The sequence below is a fragment of the Prionailurus bengalensis genome, chromosome F2, assembly GCF_016509475.1.
Source record: "Prionailurus bengalensis isolate Pbe53 chromosome F2, Fcat_Pben_1.1_paternal_pri, whole genome shotgun sequence".
Classification (NCBI taxonomy): Eukaryota; Metazoa; Chordata; class Mammalia; order Carnivora; family Felidae; genus Prionailurus; species Prionailurus bengalensis.
In genome coordinates, this window is record NC_057353.1 from 14,264,340 (window position 1) to 14,279,636 (window position 15,297).

Sequence of the window (15,297 nt, forward strand, 5' to 3'; positions counted from 1 at the left end):
ATAGATTCCTTAGGTTATATATATGTGTGTGTGTGTGTGTATATATATATATATATATATGCATATTCATGTGTCTGCTGAGATGATCCATCATTTTAGTCTGTTATTCTATTAATATAGTGTAATACATTGCTTGATTTTCATATGTTCAACCAACTTTGCATTCCTGGGATAAATCCCACTTAGTCATGGTGTATAATCCTATTTATGGGTTGCTGGATTTTGATTCTGTAGAGGATTTTTATATTTATATTCATAAAAGATGTTCTGTAGTTCTCTTTTCCTATGATGTCTTTGATTTGAGTGTCAAGGGCATACTGGCCTCACAAGATGAGTTAAGAATTATTCGTTCATTTTCTATATTTTAGATTTGTTAAAGAATGGTATTAATGTGTGTGTGTGTGTGTGTGTGTGTGTGTGTGTGTGTTTGGTAGAATCCACCGGCAAAGACTTATTGCTGTGGGCTTTTCTTTGTGGATTTTTTTTTTCATTACTGATTTAATGTCTTTACTTGTTATATAGGTCTATGCAGATTTTCTATCCTGTTTTCACTTTCAGAAGTTTGCATTTTTCTAAGGTTATTTACATTTCATCTAGATTATCTAATTTGTTGGCATGCAATTGTTTATAATAGTCCCTTATAGTCCTTTTTATTTCTGTGATTGGTAGTAATGTCCCCTCTTTCACTCCTGATTTAATTATTTTTATCTTCTATTTTTCTCTTGATCAACATATTTAACGTTTTGTCAATTTTGTTAATCGTTTTAATGCATCGACTTTTGGGGGCGCCTGGGTGGCTCAGTCAGTTAAGTGTCTGACTCTTGTTGGTGGCTCAGGTTATGATCTCACTGATCCTGGGTTTGAGCCCTGCGTTGGGCTCTGTGCTGATGGAGTAAAGCTTGCTTGTGATTCTGTCTCCTTCTCTCTCTGTCCCTCTCTGGCTCTAAATAAATGCATACATACATACATACATACATAAACTTAAAAAAAATCAACTTTTGGTTTTCCTAATTATCTCAGTTGTTTTCATATTATTTATTATGTTTCATATTATTCTTTATTATATTTCGTATTATTTATTATTTTCATAATATTATTTATTTATTATTATTATTTATTTTTTTATTCTTTGTTTTGCTTGATTTTAGTTTAATTTGCACTTCCTTTTCTAGTTTCTTCTAGATGAAAATTAGGTATTGATTTGAGATAATATTTTTTTATTTTTAAAAATGTTTTATTTATTTATTTTTGACAGAGAGAGAGAGAGAGAGAGAGAGAGAGAGAGAGAGAACACAAGTGGGGGAGGGACAGAGGGACTCACGGGGCGCAGCTCGAACCCATGAGATCATGGCCTGAACTGAAGTCAGATGCTTAACTGACTGAGCCACCCAGATGCCCTGAGATAATATTTTTTTAAAAATGTAAGCAATCACAGCTATAAATTTTCCTTTAACCACTACTTCACCCACATCCCATAAGTTTTGGCGGGTTGTTTTATTGTTTTCATTCACCTGCAAGTATTTTCTAGTTTTCCTGGTGATTTCTTCTTTGATCCATTGATTATTTAAAGAGTGCACCGTTTAGTTTTGATATATTTGTGAATTTTCCAAATTTAATTTCATTCCATTGTGGTCAGAGACATATTTTGTATGATTTTAATCCTTAAAATTTTGTTTTAATATTAAAAAAAAGTTTATTTATTTACTTATTTAGAGAGAGTGTGAGGGTGTATGAGCAGGTCAGGGACTGAGAGAGAGGGAGGCTGGATCTCATGAACCATGAGATCATGACCTGAGCAGAAATCAAGAGTTGGGTGTTGAAAAGAGTGAGCCACCTAGGCACCCCTTAATCCTTTTATAGTGATTTAAACTTATTGGCCTTATTATAAATCAAGTGACTATATATATGTGGATATAATTTTACATTTTATATTTTTTCTGTTGGTCTATAATATTTTACATACTGTAGTTTTATTTATAGTTATCTATTATTTTTTAAAATTTATTTTTTTTTTATTTTTAAAAGTTTTTTTTTTAACGTTTATTTATTTTTGAGACAAAGAGAGAGACAGAGCATGAACGGGGGAGAGGCAGAGAGAGAGGGAGATATAGAATCGGAAGCAGGCTCCAGGCTCTGAGCCATCAGCCCAGAGCCTGACGCGGGGCTCGAACTCACGGACCGCGAGATCGTGACCCGGGCTGAAGTCGGACGCTTAACCGACTGAGCCACCCAGGCGCCCCTATTTTTTAAAATTTAAATTCAAGTTAGTTAACATACAGTGTAATAATGACTTCAGAGGTAGAATTTAGTGATCCATCACTTACAACACCCAGTGCTCATCCCAACAAGTGCCCTCCTTAATGCCCTTCACCCATTTTTCCCTCTCCCCACCCGACATCCCTCTGGTAAGCCTCAGTTTGTTCTCTGTATTTTTAAGAGTCTCTTATGGTTTGCCTCCCTCTCTGTTTTTATCTTATTTTTGCTTCCCTTCTCCTATGTTCATCTGTTTTGTTTCTTAATTTCCACATCTGAGTGAAATCATGTGATATTCATCTTTCTCTGACTGACTTAGCATAATACACTCTAGTTCCATCAGTTACTGTAGCTTTATAATGAGTCTTCATATATAGCAAGCCCTCCAACTTTGTTCTTATTCAAGATTATTTTATGCTATTGTTAGCTGTTTTGAATTGTGTAGATGTACAGTTTGTCAATTTCCACACAAAGGATTTTTTGTTTTGTTTTTTGGCTTTTGACAGAATCCACAGAATATCTATGGATCAGTTTGAGGAAACTAATAATTCTACCAAAGTGAACCTTTTAATCTATATATGTTCTGCCATTAAGTAGGCCTTTTTAAATTTATCTCAGTAAAGTTTATAGTTTCCCGGGAGGACGTTTTACACATATTTTAATAAAATTATTGCTAGGTATTTGATGTTTTTGGTGCTTCTGTTAGTGATATCATTTTTAACATTTAATTTTCTATTATTAATTTTAGAAATACAGTTATGTTCTCTTTATCCAAAACAAACTTTCATCCAGTGACCTTGTTAAATTCACTTATTAATTCTTATAGTTTATCTGCATATTCTTTTGGATATTCCACATATATAATAACTTGTCTTTAGGCAACTAATGTTTTATTACTCCTTTTAAAATCATTATTTGTATATGTATTTTTTGTCATATTGCATTAGCTACTTTTTCCAGCAAATGATTGAAATGAAGTAATAGAAAGTGTCATTGTCTCATTCTTCATTTCATTTTTTGAGAGAGAGAGAGAGAGAGAGAGAGGGAGAGAGAATCTTAAGCAGGTTCCATGCCCATGCAGAGCCCAATGCAGTGCTCAGTCTCATGATGGTGACATCATGATCTGAGCTGAAATCAAGTCAGACACTTAACCGACTGAGCCACCTAGGTGTCCCAGCATTGTCTCATTCTTGATTGCATGGAAATGTTTTCAACATTTCATCATTATTATGATTTTTAATTTTTTGGAAATGTATATTCCATGTTATTACATGATCACTAGCTTCTGAGGCTTCTTTTGATTTACTTCAGTTTGATTTTTAAATTTAATACAATTATTGAGAAATTTAATTTTGCCAATAATGCATATTTTTTAAGCAATTTTTCTTCTTTAGTCTGTTGAGATGGTCATTTTTACTGATTGATTAATTTTATGGTGTTAAAATAACCTTGCATTCTTGGTATAAACACCAGTTTGCCACGATATATTGTCTTTTTATACATATATAGCTTTGGTTTCTTTGCTAATATAAATGAGTTTTATACTTGTGTTCAGAAGAGAGATTGGTCTGTGGTATTCCTATTTCAAAATGTCTTTGGAAGATCATGGTATTAAATTTAATGCTGGCCTTATAAAATAAACAGATAGTGCTGTTTCCTCATTTTTTATTTTCTGGATCAGTGTATGATTGGTGGTTTTTTTACGTTAATGTTGAAGAATGTACCAATTAATCCATCTAGGCTTGAAATTTTTTTTTTGTAGAAAGTTTGAAATTACAGATTTGATTTTTAAAATAAGAAGAGTACTCTTCAGAATTCCCCCATCCCCTTTTTGCTGATAATCTCAATAGGTTGTATTTTCAAGGGATTTGTCTATTTTTTCTTTGACTTGTTTTAATTTTTTCAAAATTTTGAGGACTTTTAAATTATATTATACTACCAATTTCTAATATAATTATTTTTTTTGTTAGAAGAAACATACTTTATGTCATTTCAATTCTTTAAATTGATACTTCCTAAACTTATTTCTCAAACCCTTCACTTCTCCAGAGCTTTAGACTTTAACACACACACACACACACACACACACTTTTAGATAAAATTATAGGGGAATAGAGCATAGAGTGAGAAGCCCACTTGTCCATGTCTGCAATCTTAGGAACACAAATGTTTGGGGAGAAGAAAAGGATCCAATTAAAAACACAATGACAGATTGATTACAAGAAAGAACTTTTTATTATCAGAAAGCTAAGAGATTAGGGCTTCAAAAAACAGTGTAGGCCTTTGGGCAAATAGATACTCATTAGCTGTTAGGTTTTCACTCTTTCCCATCATAATAGTGATGAAGTTTTGGAGTGATGGGGGGTTTGTGGGGGCCGGAGCTGATGGCCAAGAAAGAATTCTTGAAAACGTCTTTGGTGCAAAAGGTGATTTTATTTTTTTTTATTAAAAAAATTTTTTTAAAACATTTATTTATTTTTGAGAGAGAGAGAGAGACAGAGAGTGAATGGGGGAGGGGCAGAGAGAGAGGGAGACACAGAATCCGAAGCAGGCTCCAGGCTCTGAGCTGTCAGCACAGAACCTGACGTGGAGCTCGAACCCACAACCCGTGAGATCCTGACCTGAAGTCGGACACTTAACCGACTGAGCCACTCAGGCGCCCCAAAAGGTGATTTTATTAAAACACAGGGACAGGACCCATGAGCAGGAAGAGCTGCACTGGGGTCTTGGCGGGTAACCCTTGTATACCCTCAGGTAGGGAGGGGGTTAGGGCTAGAGTAGGTCTCTAAGATATTTTGGAAACAAGGTTTCCAGGACCTTGAGGGGGTAGCTGTTGCTAGGGAAATGCCACATATTGCCGTTTAATGAAACCTCAGTCATGAGACGCTACAGATGTATATCGGAGGGCCATACGCTTGGAGTATGATTGCCAATATATATCTTGCGAGAGCTGAGATAAAGGAAGTAGACTTCAGGATCCTTGAGGTTGGGATAATGTTAAGCTAAGATTCACTTTTGCCCCTAGCAAAGGGTCATCATTGAGGCAGCTGAGCTTCTAGAGCGAGGTCGCTCTGCCAGTTTCAAGGACTTGTCTATCGGTTATAGGCAGTAAGGCAACTAATTTTTCATTTGCCTTAGTTTCCCACATTACCATGGCAAGTACTTAAACCCCTTTCCTTGCTCCTGGGTAGCCAGGAGTGTCCAAGGAATATCACACATATTTCACCTGGGGGTGGACGGTGGAGCTGTCAGCCTGTATTTTCCCTCAGCTTGCCCTAAGCTCCCTCATCAATAAGATGTTAAAAAATGTGGCTGAAGTGGCAATCTCTCCCCTTATAGAAGCTTTTACAAAATCATATCTTGTATCGTAGTTCTCCCCAATCCTAAAGGAGGAGTGCTAGAGTATAAGGGATTCAAGGTGACTATGGAGGTCAATTCTCTCTTTTTCAAAAGACAAAAACAAAATAAAAAAAAAAAAAAAGCCCAGCAGGGAAGCAAAACAAAGCTTGGTTTACAGGAGAAAATAACAAATTACAGGGAGAATTCCTGGAGCATATAAGAACAGGACATGGGCAAGGATAAGGAAGGATCTAGTTTTTAGGAAAGACCAAAATGAACTTCTTTCTTAGGCTAAAGGCTTAATGAGTTTTTCCCAAAGTCTAGAAACTCACACGTTTCCCAGTTGGAAGTCATTAGCATATCACAGGCACGCCCCCTTTCTCTTATGCTAAATTGTGATAACATTTCAGTAGAAGAAGGGGGAACCTGACCTGGCTGTTTTCACTTCTTGCCTCATTAACACATTTGAGGGTTCAGGAAATAAATTTAAGAAGCACATGGCTTTTTAATTTCCCTTCCTGGATTTCCAACCTTTTCTGGTAGCTTAGGTATACTTTCTTGTAGAAATTGCACTGGAATGTTTACATAAGATGCTTGTGGAGAATACGTCTCAAGCTTTTCACAAAGACCAACTCTCTCTTTGCTAGACTTTCTCTCCAAGACTACGTTCTATTTTAGGGGACAGAATTTGATCTGGAGCGAGCTGTATAACCACACAACTGTGGTGTACTGTAATGTTGAAAAGCTATATGTGACGGACATGTTATCTCTACCTTCTCTGCTGCTGAGAGATAGTTGGTCATGTTAGTGTTAGGCCTGGGATCTGCTAAGAGCCTCCATGAGTCTGGCTAAGCGAGTTTGATAGAAGTTGAGCTCCACCCCTCCTCTCGTGTTAAGATTTCAGAAGAAAGGGAAAGCTACTCTGTCTGGAAGAACATAGAGGGCCAGGGCTGGGGTACAGCAAACGCTTCTGAGCGAGAAGGTAGGAAGCAAGGGCATGTAGGGAGGGGATGGCAGGAGGTTGTGACGTGGCCCGTCCCCACAACCATATGCAGCTTGAACGAATTCTTTCAAAACTGATGAAGTGCTTGGAGATGAGGATGATGCTGGTAGGATCCCTGGAGATGGGCAGCAGTTACAGGGTGATCATCAGACTTCCGGTAGCTGAGGAGTAAGCTGGGGTTCAGGCCAAGTAAGCCTCCCTCTCCAAGGGGCAAGGGGCTCCCTCTGACGCCTCTATTACATTCATGTGGCATCCTCTCTTTCCCATCCCTCCGTGTCCTTTATCCCTTCCATCCTAGTCTTTAAAATGTATGGAAAAAACTCCAGGGCTCTCCAGGTTTGTGAAGAATAAGTTATTTTGAGAGAAATTCAAAGAGGGCAGAGAATTAAACGAGACATTTTTGGAAATTTTGAAATAAGAAGATTATATACAGCAGGAGCAAGGGAACTATCTAAAGTGTCCTATGTGTTCTACATGATGCAGTAATCTGCATAGACAATTACAGCAGTTCACCTATGCTAAACCATGTTATTTTCCCTTATGTGTACCGTGAATTGATCAAAATACAATAAAAAGAATTATTATTTTAGGGGTCATATGTTGGTATCTTAGTAAATCATTTTGAATAGTATAGAACATAATAGCAATAGCTATGATAATAACAGTCTTATTGATATAAAATTATATATTATTTAAATAGTTTTCTTCCTTGCTTATGTTTATTTATTTCCCATAGATATATATTTATGTTTGGTACCTAGGTATATGCCTTGCACCTGTCTTGTATGTATGTATGTATGTATGCATGTATTTTTAAGCTGGCCATTTAAAAAAGTTTATTTATTTATTTTGAGAAAGAGAGAGAGAGAGAGAGGAAGCAGGGGAGGAGCAGAGAGAGAGAAAATCCCAAGCAGGTTCCGTGCTGACAGCATGGAGTCTGATGGGGGGCTCAAACTCACCAACTGTGAGATCAAGACCTTAACTGAAACCAAGAGTTGGATGCTTAACCAACTGAGCCACCCAGGCACCCCTTAAACTGGCATGAACAGGGGAGAGGGGCAAAGGGAGAGAGAGAGAGAGAGAGAGAGAGAGAGAGAGAAAGAGAGAGAGAGAGAGTCCCAAATAGGCTCCATGCTTAGTGTGGCTCTTGTGAGCTATTGTTTCAATTATTAGTAATCATATTCAATAAGGAGTCATCTACGGATATAATGAACACAAATCTAAACTTTGTTTAGTCAAATAATACCAGCTGCAGGAGCCTTTTGGAGGACATCATTTTGTATGTATGCAGATCAGCAGTGGCCTTTTAATTACCAAATTCAGTCATTTCTTTTCTGGTTAAACTATCACATTCAACATTGGTGATTAACTTCTTGAAACACTCTTTTCCTTTGAATTTCCAGATTTCATTTTTCTCATGTTCTCTTCTAACTTATCTCATTGTCTTTGTCTATTGCCGTCCTCGCTCCATTTATATGTCCTTACTATGCCAGAACTGGAATTTTGATTTTGTTCTTTTGTCTCTCTACGTACTTGGTCTGGACCATGTTACATTCATATGGCTGTAGCAACCATTTTAAGCTGATTATTTTCAAATCCTGATCTGTAGCTACATTGTGGCCCCTGAATTCCAGGTTCATACCTACAGGAGGTCCATGATCAGATGGGCTGCAGGCGTCTTAAGCTCAAGACTTCAATAGTAAAATTGTCACTTCTGTACCTCTCAAGTTCCAGCTCCTTTCATTACTCTGTTTTGTGTAGTGGTATCATGGCTGACCCATGATTTAGTGGGCGTACTGGTGTGGAGGATTCCATGCCCTCAGATTTCTGGTTGGATCTGACCAATGAGGGGAGGGCAGAAGAGAAAAGGGCAGGAAGAGAGAAAAGGTTGGGTTACCCTGCTACTTCTGTGTCTTGGAATTGCTCTTCTGGCAGTGGCTTCTTCCACGGCTGTACGTCTTGTTGAGAGTGCTCTCTTCCACACCTCTAGCTCTCATCTGGTTTTTGTTAAAAGCATTTCTTCAAAAGTTCTTTTTTCTTTTGAGAGAGAGAGAGAGAGAGAGAGAGAGAAAGTGAGCACAAGTTGGGGAGGGGGAGAGGGAGAGAGAGTATTAAGCTGGCTGTATGCCCAACATGGAGCCTGTCGCAGGGCTCGATTCCACAACCAGGAGTTCATGACTCCTTTGGTTTCATTGCATTTATGGGACAATGTAACGTTCAGTAGACAAAAGGAAAGTGCTCTGGTATTTCATTCTTAACACTTAAATTGATCCTATACTTGTATAAGGACAATAATCTTATTTAATTGGATATTCTCCACAGAAAGCCCTTTATATGTGTTTTAAATTTTAATGACTTCATAACAATGATAAACAGCAGCACAAGGCATGACATTTGATATAATCATAAGGTAGAGTTTGAGCAGTGAGACTAGAGGCGAGGCCAGGGAAAGGGCCAATTCATGTGAGGCCAGGGATGCTCTACTAAAGCCTTGGGCAGTCTTTGGTCAGCGGATGTCGCTGAAGGAGTGTAAACTAGAGGTAATATCCAGATTCATATCTTGGGCGGTTCACTCAAGCAGGGATGTAGAGGCGAGACCTGTCCACACCAGAGTGGATCTTCTCTCTCACCAAATGAGGCACAGAAGATGTTTACCCACTATCCAATGTTCTTAGCAAGTTTTTCAAGAAGTAGAATGTGGACTGATGTTCCTCTGGGTCCATGTATGGTTCTGGGTCTGCCTGCATCAGAATTACCCAGGGGATGCTTGTTTAAGAAGGTAATTGCTAGACCCTATATCATACTTACTGAATTAACATCCTTGTAGATTGTTAATATTAAAAAAAATTTTTTAGAGGGAGAGTGAGAACATGAACAGGGGAGAGGAGCAGAGAAAGAGAGAGAGAGAGAGGAAGAGAGAATCCTAAACAGGCTCCATGCCTAGCGTGGAGCCTAACTTCGGGCTCAATCCTATGACCCTGGGATCATGACCTGAGCTGAAATTGAGTCGGACGGTCAACCGACTGAGCCTCCAGGTATCCTAAAGGTAATTTTTTTTCCCTTTTAGTGAAAGAGTGAGGATAAAGTCAACCATTTTCTAACCAAATGTATATTTAATATTAGTACCTAGTGAGCCAAACTTTGTGAAGATTCAGAGACTAATTTTTTAAAAATGCATTTGGATTTCAGGATGCTCACTGTGTACTGGGAGAAACAAATGTGTATGTATAAGTATAATGTGGAAGAAATAAAAATTAAATCTCCTAAGAGATACAAATAAAAAGAATCTGGTAGTTGAGGTGTGGAATTTCTCAAGATTTTGCTGTTATCTTGAAGTGCTCAATTCAAATACATTTATCCAAATAAAAAAAACCTCACCAAAAGGAAAACATTTCCTCTTTCTGTTGCTTCAGGGCTAGCTAAAATCTTCCTCCCATTGTGTGTCCTTGGGTATCTAAGTATCTCCTGTAGTTTCTTTTAAATTTGCCCCTATGAATATATGTGGTCTCTTCATTAATTCTCCCCCAATTCCCTCTGAGTTTGCTTTCTGTTTTCTACCAGACCTTAACTGATCAGTGGTCTCGGAGTCTTTCATACGAAAAACTGAGCCGGTCCCTCCAGCGTCTGCAAACTCTTCTGACTTCAATAGAAATTTGCTGTTCCAGTCCTAACCCCCTTGGAGTGCAACTGTGACTTGAGTCCCTTGAGAGTATCCTGGCTTGAGTCTCCCACTTCCAATAAGGTATTCAGGCAGTTTAAAATTTATAAACCTTTAACTCTGAAGGGTGCCGAGAATTTGCAGCCATATCTCTGCAAGGACCTCCCTCCACCCCCCCCCCCACCCCCCCACAGCTGCCTATCACTTTTCTTTCTCTTGCTCCTTCATTTTCTCTTCATACATTCCACGAGAGCAGGAACTGGTTCCTCCTTGTTGCCACCTCTATTTCCAGAACCAAATCAAGGACTCGCTACATTGTAGGCTCTTGATATTTGGTAGATGGATGAATGAACGCATAGCTAAACAAAAAAATCTCTGACGACCGTGTGGGTCTCAGGTTTCTGTTGGTGTGGTAAATTGTTTGCAAGGATGGCTCCAAAGCTTCCCTTATGTCTGGGGGCCTGCCCCCTTGCCAGGTGACTGTGCCCGTCCGCCTACCACAAGGTGGTATCTATTCCCCACCCGCCTCCATGTACCGGGGCTACCTCCTGACTTGCTTTGGCCAATAGAGCTTGGTGGAAGTGATGGTGTGTGACTGCGGTGTTGCTCTGAGGCACAGTGTAAGGGAGCAAGTCTAGCCAACCAGAGGACAAGGGGCCATGAGGAAGAGGACAAAGGAAACCCAGCTGACCCGGGGCGCTTCCTGCCAGACCTGTGAGTGAAGCCAGATACTGCCGGCCCCGCCAGCCGTTCTAGATGAATGGGACGGCTTGAGTGAGTCCAGGTAGAGGCCGACAGGAACCACCCGCCAGCATGCAGAATCACAGGAAATAATAAATTGTTGCTTTTTCAGGCACAGGACTTAAAAGATGACATGACTTTAAAAATAAACACGTCAGTGTCATTCCCTTTGAGGAACTTATAATCCACTGGGAAAGACGTGTCACGTATACTAATAATTTCTGGCTCTTGTTTGAGTAGATTATGGGTACAATTGTAGACTCTTCCTCCTGGAGTTGTGAATAATTCTTGGCAGCTGGGAAAAGGACCTCTCACAAAAATAAAATGAAGACAGAGCGACTTTGAAAAAACTCACATTTGGCCTAATACACGTGAAATATTGGAAATGGGGAGACGCACACGCATAAAGCTGGGGAATTGGAGCCATTTATTTTATGCATTATTTGGGAAGGAGGTATGAATTTAGTATTGTCCTAACCATCTCAGCTTTTCTCTGTGGGAGCATGCGGGGAGAATATATTTACACTGGGTTCTATACAGATATTACATATATTTTACATACAAGCTCTGACAGACTCAATTCAGACCGAAGAGTAATCTTTCAGATACTTTTTACTGCATTTATATTATAAATTCCATTTGGTGGGCGAATATCACTGTAAGCCTCGGCATTCATATGCTAATGTTATAAGTTGGAGTTGTCAAGAGAATTATGCGCAGGCTTGAGTACATGTGTGTGTGAGTGAGTGATATTTGTGTTTGCCAAAGCAGCATGTGCTCCTGAAGGGAGAGTGTGTCTTATCTTACTAGCTGTCTGGTCTCAGTTTCTCTCTCTAATGTGCCAGGAAGAAAATGTCTTTATCACTGAATATTTTGGTGATGCACAGATTCCAGGATGCCCTCCAGTGGTATGAGACATCTGTGTGTGTGTGTATGTGTGCACGCATATATGTGTGTGTGTGTGTGTACATACATTTGTTAGGATGGGGGATTAGAATACTTTTGGCGACTCTGTTCTTGTTTCATGGGATACCTTTTAACCTTCTCTCAGAATTTTGAACTCCTTTGGTTTCACTGCATTTATGAGACAGTTTAACATCCTGTAGACAAAAGGAAAGTGCTCTGGTATTTAATTTTTAACACTTAAATTGATCCTATGCTTGTATAAGGACAATAATCTTATTTAATTGGATATTCTCCACAGAAAGCCCTTTATATGTGTTTTAAATTTTAATGACTTCATAACAATGATAAACAGCAGCACAAGGCATGACATTTGATATAATCATAAGGTAGAGTTTGAGCAGTGAGACTAGAGGCGAGGCCAGGGAAAGGGCCAATTCATGTGAGGCCAGGGATGCTCTACTAAAGCCTTGGGCAGTCTTTGGTCAGTGGATGTCGCTGAAGGATTATAAACTAGAGGTAATATCCAGATTCATATCTTGGGCGGTTCACTCAAGCAGGGATGTAGAGGCGAGACCTGTCCACACCAGAGTGGATCTTCTCTCTCACCAAATGAGGCACAGAGGATGTTTACCCACTATCCAATGTTTCTTAGCAAGTTTTTCAAGAAGTAGAATGTGGACTGATGTTCCTCTGGGTCCATGTATGGTTCTGGGTCTGCCTGCATCAGAATTACCCAGGGGATGCTTGTTTAAGAAGGTAATTGCTAGACCCTATATCATACTTACTGAATTAACATCCTTACAGATTGTTAATATTTTTAAAAAGTTTTTTAGAGGGAGAAAGAAAACGTGAGTGGGACAGAGGGGAAGAGAAAGAAAGAGAGAGAATCTCACGCAGGCCCCATGCTTAGTGTGGAGCCTGATGTTGGGCTCGATCCTAAGACCCTGGGATCATGACCTAGGCTGAAATCAAAAGTTGGATGCTCAACTAACTGAGCCACCCAGGTGCCCCAATTGTTAATATTATATCCTGACTTTGTTCAAACTTCTCCCTTTATCCAGAACATTTTCCCTTTCTCCTTCTCCATCTTAGTCATTTTTTCAAAATCCAGCTAAATCATCGCTTCAATTCTAAGTCAGGTCGGAACTGATCACTCTCTCCACTGTGCTTCTACTGTTCCCTTTAATCATTTCTACACAGAATGTGGCGGCACATTAATGCATTCTTTGTTCACATTTGTATTCTTCCCACTAGATCTTTAGGGAACAGTGATTATGACCTATGTGTGTTTGTTTTCCTGCTGCCTACCACAGGAGTTTAGGGACTTCATAAACATTTTTGGATATATATACGAATAAATGAAAATTTCTTGAGTGTGTCCACATTTCTAATTTTTCTATGGCCACTTGTGTTCAGTTTAAGTGTTTATTGCATGCTTGTTTTGTGCCTAAGTCTGTGCTTACTGTTAGGAGAAGGTCATAGGTTTCTAGTTGGGCAATGGGGCAATATAACACAAACTCATGTGTTGTGGTTCATGCTGTGATGCTATGGACAGTTCCTATGTGACGAGATCAACACTGGTTAGTATCTTAGACACCTAGGTGAAAAATCTGGGATTTGAAATATACCTTGAGGGTCCAATACAGTTTAGAAAGGTGAGGAGAGACCATGCCATTCACAGTCAATGTTTAAGTAGGCATGTTTATGGAAGAGGCCAAGTTCACAGTAAGAATGGAGGGTGAACAACAACAAAAAAAGATGAGTGAATTGAAAAGAGTGGCTTTCTATAAGTATGGAAGAATACATAGATAATTTTTGGAGGAAAATAAATGAGACCCTTGGCAACATCTAAGAAAATAATTTTGTCATAAAAATGGAAAAAATAAGGTGTAAGCAGTGGGAACTACAAAAAACAAATGAAAATATTCAAATTCATGAGTTTGTCTAAATGGTCTGAGAGCATCTTGTCTAAAGAAGGAAGCTATGTATGATGTGACATGTGTGCACAATGAATAAGACCACTTTGCCCATCTTAACTTTTCCCGTGCTTCATCATGATTTAAAAATGAATCTGGTACCTACCATTTTCCCTACACTGGACACATGGGGACTGTCCTTTGGGTTGAACCAGGGCTTCCAATCCCAGGAGTTTCTCCAGAAGAACAACTCTGTGAAGAAGCATGTCTTCAGGATGGGGAGCTGGTGGAGTCTATCTTACAATGTGAAGGGTCTCACTGGTGACACCAGAAACTATTCAAAGGGAGAGAGAATGATGCCTACCCTAGGTCCCAATCACAAACTATCAGGCATGGTAGAACTCTTGTTTCACCTCAGTTTCCTGACCAATATGCTACTTTTATTATTTGTATCTAGATTTCTCTGTCTGTGAGTAGCATTCTGTGTGGCCTTGGCTGATGAAACCTTTGACACCAAGAATGAGGTATATGATTTTTTCCTTGGTAGGCTCACTGTAGCTTTGGTCTCTCCAGGCTTGGAGATAGAGCCACCCTATATGTGAAGAAGTCTGGGACTTTCTGCTTTAGGACTTCTGAAGAAGAAACATGAAGTCAATACATAACGAAGGGCCAGACGGATTGTGTCGGAAACAAACACTGAGGCGGGTGTGCTTGGCTAGCCAATGCATAAAATTCAGAGGAAGTTGAAGTGTGCATAACTAAGATATCACAAACAAACATGACATATATGAGCTTTGAGAAAGAAGCATTGTACAAACAGCGTTTATGGTTTGTGAATTATGGGGCTAGATAAATGTGAACTAAATCGTCAGGACAACTTGGGAGATTTCTGCCTCATGAGAGTTCCCAAAGATTCATTTATATTTCATTTCTCTGTGATGTATGGCTCCATAAATTTTGGGTAAAACAGAGGGAGAAAGACTTGTACCTGCAGTCTAGAGGTTCCTGCCCACCTTGAAGGGTGCTGATTCTGCCAGTTACAGCTTGGAAGCTCTCATATGTTTTTGGAAGAGGAAGGTGATTCTTGTGGAGTGGCCACCCGCAGATTTGGGAGATTGGGGGTTCACCTGACACCGCACCTTTTACAGTGGGGACCTCTTCAGATGACCTTGGATAATATTCATTCTTCTCTAAAACTGGGATTTGGCTGACAAACTACATGAGTTACGGCATCTTTTATTTGTGTGAAGTAGAGACTGGAAATTTATGGAACAGGAAGTGATAAATCAAAGAGATGGGAATGAATAAGAAATGGCTCCCTTAAACTTTTGTATTTGTTGATGCACCAGCAAAAAATAAACAGCCTGGAAAAGTGAAGACAGTAAAATACTTTTGAGTTCCTTCTAGAAATGCATGATATAAATGTGATGCATTATATTCATTTATGCTCCTAGAAGGCACAGTTTTTTTTTTGGAGTGCT

The 15,297-nt window shown here is 39.1% G+C and overlaps 1 long non-coding RNA gene across 1 annotated transcript in view; it reads left to right on the forward strand.

Moving 5' to 3' along the window:
• LOC122495456 overlaps positions 1 to 14,516 on the forward strand; it is a 32,959-nt gene extending 18,443 nt beyond the window's left edge. The window contains exon 6 of the long non-coding RNA XR_006300464.1: positions 14,390 to 14,516. This is a non-coding gene — a long non-coding RNA (uncharacterized LOC122495456). The remainder of the gene's footprint in view (positions 1 to 14,389) is intronic.
• The last annotated feature ends 781 nt before the right edge of the window (positions 14,517 to 15,297 follow it).